Here is a 14,963-nt window from a genome sequence, read left to right as displayed (position 1 = left end):
TTACTTAGTCTATCCATTCAAATATTAATCTCATCCCAAAAACCCTTGCAGGCACACCCAGAGTAAAGTTTGACCAGATGTCTGGGCCCAGTAGCCCAGTCACATTGACACATAAAATTAACCATCTGCAAGCCCTAACCCCAGTAGTTCAGAATGTGACTGTATTTGGTGACCTTTAAAGAGATAATTAAGTTAAAATGAGATCATTAGGGTGGGTCCTTCAATGTAACTAGCATCCTCATAAGAAAAGGAAATTTGGGCACAAACACATACAGAAGGAAGACCATGTAAAGGCACAAGGCACATGTCAAGTCAAGGAGAGAGGTCTCAGAAGAACTCAACCCTACTGACATCTTGGTCTCAGACTTTTTGCCTCCAGGACTGTAAAACAATCGATTTCTGTTGCGGTGCTCTCAAAGTCTGTGATATTTTGTTATAGCAGTCCAAGCAAACAAATACCATAGAGAATCCAGAAATAGACATGCATAATTAAGTCCAACTGATATCTGACACAGAGTGCAAAAGCAATTCACAAAAGTGCTAAAGCAACTGGATATCCACAGGTGAAATGTAAATCTCAGTGTCTGACACCTGGTGCAAAAATTAACTCAGATCATGGACTTACATGTAAGATGTAAAAGTATAAATCCTTTAGAAAAAAATAGGGAAAAAAACACTTTGGTTTCTAGGGCTAAGTAAGATAGACTTGACATCAAAACAATTCCTATAAACAAAAATTGATAAACTGGACTTTATCAAAATTAAAAACTTTCTTCTGTGAAAGGCCCTTATAAGAGGATATAAAGATAAGCTACAGACTGGGAGAAAATATTTGCAAGCCATATATCTGACAAAGGACTAGTGTCTAGACTGTATAAAATACTTTTAAAACTCATCATAAAAACAACAAATCTAATTTCCAAATTAGAAAATGGGCAGAAGACACAAATAGATATTTCACCATAGAGTATACAGATAGTTAATAACCACACGAAAAGATATTTAACGCATTAGCCAATAGGGAAATGCAAATTATAACCACAATAAGCTATCATTTCCTGTCTATCAGAATGATTAAAATAAAAAATAGTCACAACATCAAATCCTGGCAAGGCAGTGAAGAAACTGGATCACTCGGGTGTTACGGATGGGAGTGGAAGATGGTTCAGCTACTCTGGAAAACAGTCTGGCAGTTTCTTAAAAAGCTGACCATGAAAAAAAAAAAAAAAAAAAGCTGACCATGCAGTTACTATATATGACTCAGCAATTACACTCCCAAAGAAATAAAGATTTGTGTCCACATAAAAGTCTATAGATAGGTATTTTATAACTGCATTATTAATAAAAAACTGGAAACACAGATGTCCTTCAACAGGTGAATGGTTAAGCACACATTCACACTGTACTGTACTATGGAATTCTGTTCTATGGAATATGATGCAACAGTAAAAAGAATTGAAATATTGATACATACAACAATCTGAGTGAATCTATACAGAATAAGGCTGAGTGAAAAGTAACCAAAAGGTTACTGACTGTATGATTCCACTTATATTATTCTTTTTTAAAAAAATATTGTATTTATTTACTCATGAGAGACACAGAGAGAGAGAGAGAGAGAGAGAGAGGGAGGCAGAGACACAGGCAGAAGGAGAAGCAGGCTCCATGCAAGGAGCCTGACGTGGGACTTGATCCCAGGACTCCAGGATCATGCCTTGGGCCGAAGGCAGACACTCAACTGCTGAGCCACCCAGGCATCCTGTGATTCCACTTATATAATTCTTTTTTTTTTTTTTTTAATTTTTTTTAAAATTTATTTATGATAGTCATACAGAGAGAGAGAGAGAGGCAGAGACACAGGCAGAGGGAGAAGCAGGCTCCATGCACCGGGAACCCGATGTGGGATTCGATCCCAGGTCTCCAGGATCACGCCCTGGACCAAAGGCAGGCGCTAAACCGCTGAGCCACCCAGGGATCCCCCACTTATATAATTCTTGAAGGAACAAAATTATAAAAGTGAAAAGCAGAGTTAGTGGTTACCAGGGATCAAACAGGTGATAAGGTGGGAGGAAAGTGAGGATAGCCATGAGGAAGCCTTATGATGATGGTTCTGCATCTTGACTGTGTCAATATCCGGGTTATGACACTGCACTACAGTTTGCAAGATGTTATCAATGCAGGAAACTGGGTAAGGAATATATGGGATTTCTCCATATTATTTATTAGAACTTCCCATGAATCTATAATTAGCCCCAAATAACTAGTTTAATTTTAAAAATGAGTTATACGTATATTTAAAATAGCAACATGCAGAATGAAGTATAGAATCTGAGGGCTAGAAGGGCCTTTGTTGGTTTTCATCTAATCCAAAATACACTGTATCAGACAAAATTCATTTTATCATTTTGGTTTAAATTAATAGTTTCATGTATAGGGGCACCTGGGTGATTCAGCTGAGCATCTGCCTTCAGCTCAGGTCGTGATCCCAGGGTCCTGGGATGGAGTCCTGCATCAGGCTCCCTGCAGAGAGCCTGCTTCTCCCTCTGCCTATGTCTCTGCCTCTCTCTGTCTCTCATGAATAAATAAATAAAATCTTTAAAAAATAGTTTCACTTATAAATATGTTAGGATATGTGATTACATGAAGAAACATTTTAAAAAAGATTTATTTACTTATTTTAGAGGAGGGAGAGGGGCAGAGGGAGAAAGAGAGAGAGTCCTGAGCAGACTCCTCACTGAGTGAGGAGCCCAATGCAGGGCTCGATCTCATGACCCTGAGATCACTACCTAAGTCAAAACCAAGAGTTGGATGCTTAATCAAGTGAGCCACCCAGGCACCCCTGTACGAAGAGACTTTATTCAGACGATGTTTAGTCTAGGCTTAATTTATTAATGACTTGCAAAATATAATCGAGAACATCTTATCCTTAAAAGAATGGGTTAAAATAATCCTCTGTGAATATGAAGGTAGGGTCTGTGAGCTGAGGTCCAACTGCATTTAACAAAGAAGTATTCTGGCCCCTTCTTTCATGAAGTCTTCTTATATTTCATGAATAATTGACCTTGGAAAGAATCCTAGTTTATTTCTTTGCAAATGCGGACATATATCTTTCTAGTTTCTAACTCAAGGACTGATACATGGTAGATCTTGAATTCATTTTTGTCGATTTGGTACTGACATTTCTTGCTTTACATACTATCCTTGTCTATTGCTTTTTCAAGTGCAGAAATTTGCAGTGGATCACTGAACTGGAGAGAGGAAGGACAAGAGGACACATCAAATAGGTATGGGTAACAAAATTCTTCAGTATCCAATCAAAAGAGTAAGAGACACTTTACAATGCCTTCCTATATTTCTTCGCCTATTGTTAAAAACATGAAGAAATCCACCTGGTGAATAATTACAGAGTTTTATTTTTAAAGGTCTTGGATTCTTAGATATTTTTCTTTAGCATAATGTGCTAGATTCTGCTAACAGGTACTGTCCTCCTCTGATGCAATGGATGGCTCTGATGGCAATGACTTAACCATATCACAGAAATGTTTTCTGTCCACATTTCTCCTGAATTTCTGTTGCCAGCAGAGGAAATCAGAGGCAACAGAATCAGAGTGCCAGAACTTGAAAAGGAAATTTAGAGGGCACATAATTACCCTCCTCTCTCCCCAGGTAGATCATTGACATGTAGAGCTCATAAGTACCTTAACAGTGACAGGATGCAAATCTCCACATTCCAAACTTTTGTTTCCTTCACTTACATTTCCCCACTCAACATGTGATGTCAAATCTCAGGAGCAGAAGGATTGTACTATATTTTCATCTTTTGCTTATATGAGAAATATTAGATCCTAAGTCCTTGGAGGGTAAAAATTTTGCTTTTTACACATTATATGATCTTGCTTGCTATGTGAAGTCATATAACATCCCCAATTTTTGAATTGATAATTTGAGCATTTGTCCCTTCTTTCATAAAGTGAATGTTGCTAATTTTTCTTAAGGCTGAGGACTTGCATGGCATTTGCATTGCTCAGAAGGGAGTGGTTACATGGAGAGAATTCTGTGTCAGGACTGCCAAGTCCTGTCAGACGAGCCCTGGCCTGTGCTCTTTGCAGGTTTGCTTTCTCACAGGCTGCTAATCCAGAGGCCATTTGATCTCTCTGGCATGGTCCTGGAAACTGAGGAGCAGCCCCACACTACAGCAGAAAGGCATTATTCTTCTTGCTGCCTACTTGTTCTAAACAGATTGATTTAGGGCCCAACCAACTTGCAGTGCTACTAGTAACAAGCAAAAAATAAAATAAATAAAATAAAATATACAATCAAACATACATCCACATTTTACAAATGCGCTAAGGAAATAATTTAATGATATGAATCAGATTTCTACTTCAGCATCCAAAGCCAACTGAGAACCTTTCAGTTATTTTGATATCTACTAGTGTAATTGCTAATTACCTAATTTTGACTCCTTTTAATTCCCTCAAAGCTATTGGGTCCTGCAACTTCTCTGAGAATCTAAAACTTATCATACTGGTGTGCAGAGCATGTGAGTTTGAAAGGAGGTCATCAATCACATGAAAATGAGCATGTGAATGGCTCCGGAGGCAAAATCTTGTACTGCTTTCTAGGTATCAGGAATGAAAGGATAAGAAATCTTAAGGTTGGGATGCCTGGGTGGCTCAGTCAGTTAAGCGGCTGCCTTCAGTTCAGGTCATGATCTGAACCCCACACTGGGCTCCCTGCAGAGCCTGCTTCTCCCTCTGCCTCATACCACCCCCACCAGCTCTCATTAATAAATAATTTTTTTTTTTTTTTTAAGAAACCTTAAGGTTATTCATAGCAAGTAGTGTTTGATGTTGAAAGGCTGGCCATGTCCATGGCTATCAGAGGGCTGAGCCTCTTAACCCCATCTAACTGGGACAATTTACTCCCGCTAAATTGACAGATATGGGGTAACACAAATCTGAAATGATAATTTTGCTTATGACTGCCATATGGCAATCCTTCTTATGTAATGCAGCCAGGAGTCCCAGGGAAGAAATCCCTTAGCTAGAGAAAAGCGTTGCAATCAGGAGCAGCTCATTGCTTGGGGAGTGTGCTCCCCTATCACAAAACCCACAGTGCTGTTCTATCTCTGAACCCTGGTCAGTGACCCAACTAAGTGTACTTCCTCCCCTGGGAAGCACTTCAAGGAGGAAAAGACAAGTCAGCATCAATCATGCTGTTGTTACCTTATGAGCAAGCCAGGGTCAGTGGCCTTCCTTTTGTACATGAAAAGCAACTTGCCCCGTTTTCTAATCTCTAAATATATGTTTTTAAAAAGACAAGTGTCTGAAAAAGGGCTCCATCCAGGACCATAGTTCAGAGCCCTCAGGTTCGGATGACATGGTCCTACTTCACCCATTCATCTTCCAAGCTCCTGGATGACAGAAGAGCTGGTGTAACAGAGAAAGATGACATTAGCAGATGGCTGCCCAGACAGAATGTCCCATAGAAGCAAGACTGCCCTTTACCAAGGCTTCGCAGCCACTGAGATGCTTGGAACCTTGAGGCCTGGAACCCCGGATGGGAGCTGGTTTTACAGTTAGGTCCTTTGATGTGGTACCTAACTGTTTCTTTGAAATATTCATAGTGCATTCCATTTTTTAAAAGGAACACAGCAGAAGACATGGCAAGTCCATACCCATCCCTTCCTCCCAGAGGTAACATTAAGCTGGTGAATATTTCTGCAGCTCCTGTAGCTATTACTCCTTTGACTTCTGCACAGGACTAAACAAGTGAGAACAAAATCTGAGAATAAGTTGGTGCACACCTTGATCTTGGTTTCTATGACAACTCAGAAAGGAGAAAAATTAAGGAAAATTTATGCAAAAGAAGTCATTAATTTTGTTGTATATTTTTTATTGAAGTATAATTTATTAACTGTAGTAGACGTATCACAAGAATATAAGTGGGTCTTGATAAGTGCACATGTTGGTGTCACATTCAGTCAGTCACTATTTTTAAGTGCTCAGATTTCTAAGGTCATATAACAGGCTAATCTAATTATTTTCAGGTAAACTTGTAATATTTTTTTTTTCTTTTAAAGGCCAGATCTGATCTTGGGAAAGCTAAATAGAGAAGGAATAACAACCTGCTTCTTCCCAGGCCAAAGTGTTTTATGAGTTGAAGCTAAGTCTGGACCCATTCTTCAGAAAGAAATGGATCTTGGGGTAAACCAAATTTCCCTTTGGTATCTTGAAGCAACTCATTAAAAAAAGACTCTAATTTTTAATTGAGCATCTAATAATCTTCATCGTTCCCATTTTCCCCCCACTATTCTATTAAGAAAAAAAGGAAAAAGCTTTGGCCTTTGAAAAAAAGGCCTGAAGAACTCTGAATGTTACAAATTTCATGAATGTTATTTTTGATGTACAATTTTTATTGAAGAAGGTACTGAATTTTAGATAGTACTTTCAAAATCCTAAAACATCAGACTTATTGGAGGTACTTACTAAAAATGTAGTCCCCACCCCACTCCATTTAAATTAGCTCTTGGAGAATCTGCATTGTACCAAATGGCTCTGAAGCTGGGACACACGGAAGACACCTAGAGAAACCCAAACTTAAGGGAACCCAGGCAACAGTCCCAATGAATAGCCATGGTTTGAATGCCTCAAACCATACAAAATTATTTTTTTCCTTTTTCATTCTATCAGTATCCTTCTGGTGGACAGGCTCTGAAATCCACAGAGATAAGCTTGCAAGCTTGCAATCCGGCAGCACAGCTGGATGGTTAACTATGGAGTCAGAGGTTTAAAGTTGGACTTTGCCATTTACTAGCTATGTCATTTGCCCTGTGACTTGGTTTTTCACCTGGTAAAATGAGAGTGACATTTTAAAATTTTGTTAATTTTTCTAAAGGTTATCAGAATTGGAGAGGGACAATGACAGTCCCTACCTCATCCTGGGGGGAGGATTAAACAAGGTATAGTAGCCTATTAATATAGGCTACAAATTTATTTGTAACCCCCAAATCAATACCTGTGGTACTTTCATGGTCATCCTCAGATATATGCAATGCTGAAGAATGTGTGTCGTGATGTGCACAGTCTCAGTTGAGATTGAATAAGATTCACACTTAGCCTTCTTGTTTCAGCTCTCAGACTGTAAATTAGTGTCATTCTGGAAGTCTACTTAGTGCCATGTTTTTGCATTTTTATGCTTTTTGTTAGTGATTCAGCTGTTTAAAATGGCCCCCAAGCATAGCCCTAAAATGCTGTGTAGTGTTTGTAAGCACAGAAGGCTCTGATGGGCTGTACAGGAAAAAATAACGTGCGTTATTAGATAAGCTTCATTCAGGCACGAGTTACAGTGCTGTTGGCCATGAGTTCAATGTTAATGAGTCAACAAAATCAACTAAACAATGTGTCTTTAAAAAGAAACACACATAAAACAAGTTATGTACTGATTGGATGATGCAAAATGCTGTGACTGGAGGGTTGCAGGAACCTACCCTTAAATCTCCTCTAGGAGCAATGGTTCAGTACTCATTGATTCAGTATTTACTGCAACTTTAGAGAACATAACTACCTCAAATAATGACAACTGGCTGCATACTAAGCCAAGCACTTAAAGTGATCCCAGGCACATAGTCAGTGCTATAGAAATACTTGTTAAAAAAAAAAAAAATACTTGTTAAATGAAGAAATTCCTGAGTTTTTGGAGTTCAGATGCCATCTTTAAAGAGGCTATATAAAAGGGATCTAGTAGGAAGTAGGACAGTAGGTGTTTCCACGTCCTTCTAAGGAAAGTCAAGGATCCACGAAAAGGGAGGTTTTTTTTTTAAAACATTTTATTTATTTTTTTAAGTTTTTTTTTTTTTTATTTATTTATGATAGTCACAGAGAGAGAGAGAGAGAGAGAGAGGCAGAGGCACAGGCAGAGGGAGAAGCAGGCTCCATGCACCGGGAGCCCGATGTGGGATTCGATCCCGGGTCTCCAGGATCGCGCCCTGGGCCAAAGGCAGGCGCCAAACCGCTGCGCCATCCAGGGATCCCCGAAAAGGGAGTTATAATGGGCCACGGCAGATTTGGGAGGTGGAATTCCCTCTGATTTTAAGGCCTGTTATAAGCACTAGGGCTGCTTTAAGCAGCAATCAGAAATGCTGCTGGAAAGGCAGTGTGATTCAGAGGTCTGCTGATCATGAGAATCTGATGCTGAGCATCAGAACCACCAAGAGGGCTTTAGAAACATCTGCTAGGCAAATTTCCCCAGCTTCACCTCAGAAGTTCTAATTCAGAGTGTCTAGAGGTGGGTCTAGACATCTGTAGCCTTGAGCAGCTCCCCACCACCGTCCAGAAACAGCATTGGGAGCCATTTGGGTGAAAGAAAGAACTCCTTTGGAATAGGACAGGCTTGGTTCTAATCCAGCTACATAGCCTTGGGCAGGTGATTGAAATCAGTGAGCCTGAGTCTGAAGTAAAAATGATTACCCCAACCTTGAAGCATCATTGCTGAGAAAAACAAGACAACGTATGTAAATTTCGAGATCTGATGTCTGGGGGGTTGTAGATGTCCAGTGCATGGTAGGCTGGTCTTCTTCCTTGTTAGTACTTCCCCAACTGCTGTTACCACGTCTCACTTTATATACGGACGTGACCCTCCCTCAGGAAGCACAGGGTTACTTTCCAGCAGGGTGGAGAATTTGTGGAACGCCTTCCCTCTGGCAGGGCTCACACATCTGGCTTAGAACAAATGGATATGAGGGCACCTGGGCAGGAACTGGGGACAGAGCCCAGTCTCATTTTCCTTGCAGTTTCTGCAACCCAGGGAAGCCTGCCACAGGCTGCATTGTTGGTTAGAATCTGAACCGGAAAGAAAGCACTCCTTCCTTGGGTCTGATGTCAGCCTTCCTTAGGAACTTGATCCGGAGCCCCAGGGGCTTTGCAGATGTAATTGTTGGATTGAGTAAATGCAGACAGGCCAGGTGGGTAGCGTGGGCGCCTGAGCACAGGTGGCCACCGGCCTCAGCTGCATCTGGCACCAGCTGAAGCAAGCTTCCCCAGAGTCATCTGCAGGCCCTCTGGGTCCCATCTGTTTGCCAGTGTCCACAATGCAGGTCCCTGAGGCCCTGAGCAACAGCTCTGTACCACAGGAAGAGCTGTCCTTAATAAGAAGACCTATGTAGCCTCCTTTACTTCCTCCCCTTCCACGCTTACCATCTTGTCCAAGCCTGTCTCCCCCAGTCCCCCACCACCTCCCGGGGCCAACTCCTACCCAATCTCCAAAGTTCAACATTTCTTCAGGTCACTCCCAGGCTTTGTCATTCATGTTTTTGCTGAATCTTGGCTAAGAGCTCTGCAAGTTTTCTACCTCCTCTCTAGTGGCAAAGCCATAACTGCCAATAAAAGTGATTTCCTTCTGACGCCTTGGCAGAGTGAGATGAAGCCCTATATGGTTTCCCTTACATTCCCCCTGACTGAGTTTTGTTCCAACCAGTGTCCAGGATTTGCTGAAGTTCAGTTCTGTCCAGTAGAAGGCAGGAATTACACGATCATTCATCAAACTGCTTCAAGTAGAGTGGAGTTTTCCTAAATTTTGAAGTATGTTCTATTGACTTCTTCCACCTGGAGTGAAGAATGAGGACAGCTTATCTAGGACAGTGGAGGGTTGAAAATCCACAAACACATACATTATATTACCTGACATTTCTTCAGGGCTAACTCTGTGTCAGGCCTGGTGTGAATGAACCAAATCATTTGATCATTTCAATGTCCAAGGAGTTAAGAACTATTAGAATTCGGTAATTTCTTGATTTTACTGATGAGGATAATGACACATAGAGAGATTAAGCATTCTGAACAAGAGCCCAAAGCTTAGAAGCCATAGCGTCAGGATTCAAAACAGAGCAGAATGTCCCCAGAATCCCCTTCACTAAGCAGGGCTCTAAAATAGCATTTTTCAACCCAAGAGATCACTGACTCTTAGGCTTCCTAGACACTCCAGGGACTGCTGGGGGCAAGAAGTACCAAATTTGGGGGCACCTAGTCTCCACCCCTCTCCTGAGCCCATCTGCCCTGGTGTCTGCTGCAATCACAATCCTTCTGCTTTTCTTTGTTATATAGAGTGGGCTTCCATGTAAGTCTTAGTTTGAAAGATGACCTGAGGCGAGCATGTAGCTCACCTGAGTTCCATTGGTCTGGGATTGTCTGGTTGGTGTTCATAACTCTAGCACTTAGCAGGAGATCTGGTATTTGGTGGCTGTCTAACAACTGTGTGTTGAATGAGCGAATGATGCTGCCCACCCTTGCCTTCCCTTCCTCCACAGCAACGAGGAAATGAGCGCAGGAAAGGGAAGAGAGTGACCGAGCAGCAGAATGCAGCAAGTATGGCCCTGGAAGTGACCCTTCATAACTCTGCCACTCATCCAGTGAACCCAGCAGGCCTCGAGGGCCTCACCTGTGAACTCTGGGTGTTGGACTAAAAACCTCAAGTTCTAGTATGAATATTTCATCTCTATGAGTCAACAGCAAGGAGGCCAGAAATGGGAGCTAGTTGAGCATCAGAGGTGTCAATCACATCTCTTATCTCTAACAAGGGAATCCTCCTTCTTCCAGCAAGTGCACAGGGTACATTGTCTGATGTTATCTCCGGGAGCTCCCCTGGGGAAAAAATTAATGGTAAACCTCCCAAGGAAAGAAACAGACATGTATAGACAGTTGTTTTTAAGTATGACTGGGTCCAGGATGCTACATGAGAATGTGACCATTAAGAAGGTTCTGTCTACAGAGACAATGTTGAAGAAAGAATTACACAGGCTGGAAAGTGATGAAGCACCTTCGGGATGTCACTCCATCAGAAGCAGTAACAAATGCAGAGGCACTGCCAGTCAAATCACATCCCCCAGATGTGTTGAATATATCAACACTGACCTGAGAGAGTGAGAAGTAGCCCTTGCCAGAGGCATGAATACAATTTTTAAAATCATTTCTTTTACAACAGATTTAAAATGGTATTCTTTCTGCTTTACTTTTAAGTGAGGCAGCTATATTTGTTTCCTGCAGTTGCTATAACAAATCGGCCCAAACTGGGTGGCTTTAAACAACAGGAATGCATTTTCTCAGAGCTCTGGATGCCAGAAGCCCCAAGTAAGTATCACTGAGCTGAAATCAAGGCACCAGCCGCGGTGTGCTCCCTCGGAAGGCTCTGGGACAGAGCAGGTAGGTTCTTGCCTCCTATAGCTTCTGGTGGCTACTGGTATTCCTTGCCTTATGGCCACAGCTCTCTCAACTCTGTCTTCTTGATTACATTATCTCATCTTGTGTCAGGTCTCCTTCTGCCTTCCTCTTATAAAGACACTTAGGATTCAATTATGAGTGCACCTGGATAATTCAGGATAATCTCAAGATCCTTAGTTTAACCACGTCTTTTGGTATATAGGGAAATGTTCGCCTGATATCTTTAGGGGATATTTTTCAGCCAACTATGGTCCCTGAAGGCCAAGAATGAATTGCTAGGTGCCAGGCTACTGCAAGACTCAAAAACTATCTAAAGGGTGAAAAAGAAGAGTAAAACCCCAAACACCATCACCCACCTGGAATCGCCCACCTATAAAGACAGAAATGGGTGCTGAAGAGGCCAGAGAGGGTCATAAGGATGCTGTTCATTCCCAACCTCCCCACCCCCATAGAGGAAGACAGAGAGCTTTTCCCTACTCCAACCACGGAGAGTGCTGCCAGGAACAGAGTGGAGCTCGGTAACAGAGTTTTAGCTTGACTGCAACCCCCTGGAGTGTGCAGCTGCACTGGCCTGAGCTGGAGAAGCCAAAGGATAGAGCAGAGGGACTGCACTAAATGTGAGTGCTTGCTCATGGGCCCCTTGGGCCTTGCAAAACCCATATGGCTTCCAGGAGGGACACTGGGATCCAAGAGAAGAACCCACACACAGAGGCCCCAAGTTGGGGGAGCAAGTATCATAAGGAGGTGGTCAGAGGAACAGCATTGCCCCTACCATTAGGTTCACAACTTGAAGGTGCCTCAAACAGAGAGAAGCAAAATTGGCCATCTGCCACGCCCTATGTATGACCCACTGTCTGATTACACCTGTGCCCCTCCAGAAAGACTTCTAGCCCATTCTCATACCTCCTTTGCCCCAGCTCCAGCCTCAGAGAAACCGGAGCAGTTTCACACTGCAGGAATAGGAGGGAAAATCCTCATGTTGGACCTGAAACCCAAAGCAGGCACAAAATTGGGGGAGAAAAGCTTTAGCTTCAGATGAAGTTTTCAGTTTTGATGTCTATGCTGAACTGGCCATTTTAATCATTGAAATGCTAAAATTTCAAAGTGAGACCCATTTAGGGAACTCAGAGGACTCTTTTTTACTAACAGGGACAAAGTCACTGGACCTGCCAGAGTTTTCCCCCAGCAATGGGGAATAAACCAGCCCACAGAATTACCAAATGGATTTGCACATACCAGGGAGAAAATACAGTGGTTTTCTGCACATGCCTCATTAAGTCTAACCCATTCGCTGTGATGTTTGAATTTCTTTTTATCCTTTGGTCTCTTTTTATTATTTAGGGCAAAGAGCTGGATCTTGCCCATGATTCTAAGCCTCAAGGGAAGGCCACAAAGGACATATGTACCCACCAGAGCTGCCCAGGTCTTTCTATTTTTAAAAATGAGCTGCACAAATCACCTTCACAATGTACATCCTAAGCCATGAATTGCAAGGATTGCTGGGTCAGTGGGGGAATGCCTGTGTTTCCACCGTTAGCTGCTATTAAGGCTGCAGCTCATTTGGCTTCCAAATGCCATCCTGTGGACCCAATCCAGTTTCCATATAGCATCTTTCTCCAGCCTGGGAACAAAGTTCCCTGTTTTATTCATTCTTCCGTGCTTGGGAATCCCTGTGCCTTTCATCACCCTTTGTAGCTACTACAAATGTGGTCATCTTTGCATTTATCTGCTCTAACCGTTAAGGCTGCTTAACATTAGGACCAGGATAAAGAAGGGCCAGGATGGAATAAAAGTGTTTAGGCCAGGCTTCCCTCTTCTGTTTCTCTTCTTTGTAGACCCAGGCAGGGAATTTAAAATTTGAATCAAGGTGATAAACAGAATCATGGTTTCTCATAATCTCTGGTGGACCTGAGAGCATCACCCTTCCCAGTGGCAGATGGTGTCATAAACACTGGCCAGAACCCAATATGAAAATGCAAATGGCACCAAGTTAGAAGGCAGACGACCTGTGCTGTGCCATTTTTCTGTACTATGGGCAGACCTTTTTGCTGTAGTATGGGCATATGACGGCCTCATGATCTGTCTAACCAGCCTGAGAAAAGCCAATGAATCAAGGACTTGGAAAGTGCTGATACCAACACTCAGTAGCGTGAAAAGAGCTGATTGTCCTTCTGATGAGGTGGTGATGAAGAGCTCTGACTCCTCCGTGAGGATGATGATTTATCAGTTATTTAGCTCCACTCCTATCTGTATGTTCAGTAGAGTGAGGGGAGGGCATTACGTTATCAGGACAAGGAGATTGGACAGAAGACAATATACACACACATATATAAGGGAGTGGATATGCACATGTATGTGTAATATTTTTAAGAAGTAGAAACACAAATGAAAACCTATTCAGATTCTAGCAGGTGCATTCTAAGCCAGCAGCAGGGGAAGCTGGGAGACAACTCCATCTATATCCAGAACCTTGAGAAGCATCAGAAATTGGCAGCACAGTTACCTTTAGGAGTGAGGGTGAATGAGGGGCCAAAAGGGAACAGTTGGTTAAAAATCTATTTACAAAGCAGTGAGGGGCACAGTCCTCTTCCCAACACTGTTCAGATTCTCCACACACACACCCCTCCCCCCGCCCCTGGGAGATTGGAGGCTTATTCTCCAGGAAGGACAAAACAGAATCGACAGACCAGTGAACACCAGACCAGCTGCAGCCAAGACTACTTGGCTGACAACAGGAGGATTACTGAAATATCTTACCCTTCCTCTCTACATGGAAAGTGCTGGAATTCAGGGTAACACTCTTCAGAGAGAAGACTGGAAAATCTTTTGCTGGGGAATACAATCAGCTTGAGAGAAAAGACCCAAAAACACTGATTTTGGTGTCCTGTGGAAATACACAGTGAAGCCGGCTAGCCGCCCCCAGGTACACGGTTCCCAGTCTGATGCTTAGGCTTCCTCTAACGCCTGGAAGCAGACAGCCAAGGATCACAGGACATCCGAGCCAGGTCTCAGATATGAAAAACAGATTCCAGGAAAGATAAACAGAAAAAAACAGGTTGGAGTAAACAGATACTATTCAAGGACATGAGAATTACTCCCTTGCCCTGTCAAAAACAAACCACCAAGAAATCTATCTTTATCATTCCCAGAGAGATAACAACAGATATTACAACTCAGAAACAAGCATGGAGTTGTTTAAGGAAGGAAAGCATAACCACGTAGTGAACATACTATACAGCTCAGCCGCAAACAGTATTTTACTCATCTACATAATGTAATCTGTTATGATATAATCAAAAGCATGGTGCAATGATATAGAAATGAGCAGGGATGGGCGGTAAAATCTGTGCCATCACCTTCCATGTGGGAAGATCAGACCTAATGCTTAAAACTGAAAAAAGCAAAAGTCTTATTATATACAATGGTGGTGAGAAACATACACATACATATGAAAAGAAAAAGTAAATCCACTGAAAGTGATAGCTTTGAGAAGAGGAAACAGGACAGCTGCGGTGGCACTAGGGGATTGACAGAGTAGCATTTTTGGTAATGAGCTCTGAGAACTAGTTAATTCTTGAAACCACGTTTATTATTTTTTTTAATGAAAACGGAAAAGCAAATTCTAAAAGAGCTTTGGCTCTGGCATTGAGCTGCCTGGATTAGTAACTGGCCCCCTTCCCTGGCTCCCTATAGGATTCTGGGCAATCTACTCAACCTCTGTGTGCCTCAATTATCTTCTCATATGTT

General features: G+C 42.2%; 1 long non-coding RNA gene across 1 annotated transcript; it reads left to right on the top strand.

Moving 5' to 3' along the window:
* The first annotated feature begins 1,875 nt into the window (after positions 1-1,875).
* LOC144284447 (uncharacterized) lies at positions 1,876-12,494 on the top strand. Its single transcript, XR_013352850.1, has 3 exons — positions 1,876-2,188; positions 3,222-3,284; positions 10,307-12,494. It is a non-coding gene; the product is annotated as an uncharacterized LOC144284447 (long non-coding RNA).
* The last annotated feature ends 2,469 nt before the right edge of the window (positions 12,495-14,963 follow it).

Source organism: Canis aureus, chromosome 15 (genome assembly GCF_053574225.1).
Source record: "Canis aureus isolate CA01 chromosome 15, VMU_Caureus_v.1.0, whole genome shotgun sequence".
Taxonomy (NCBI): Eukaryota; Metazoa; Chordata; class Mammalia; order Carnivora; family Canidae; genus Canis; species Canis aureus.
Note: the sequence above shows the minus strand (reverse complement) of the source record. Positions and strands in the feature narration are given on the sequence as shown.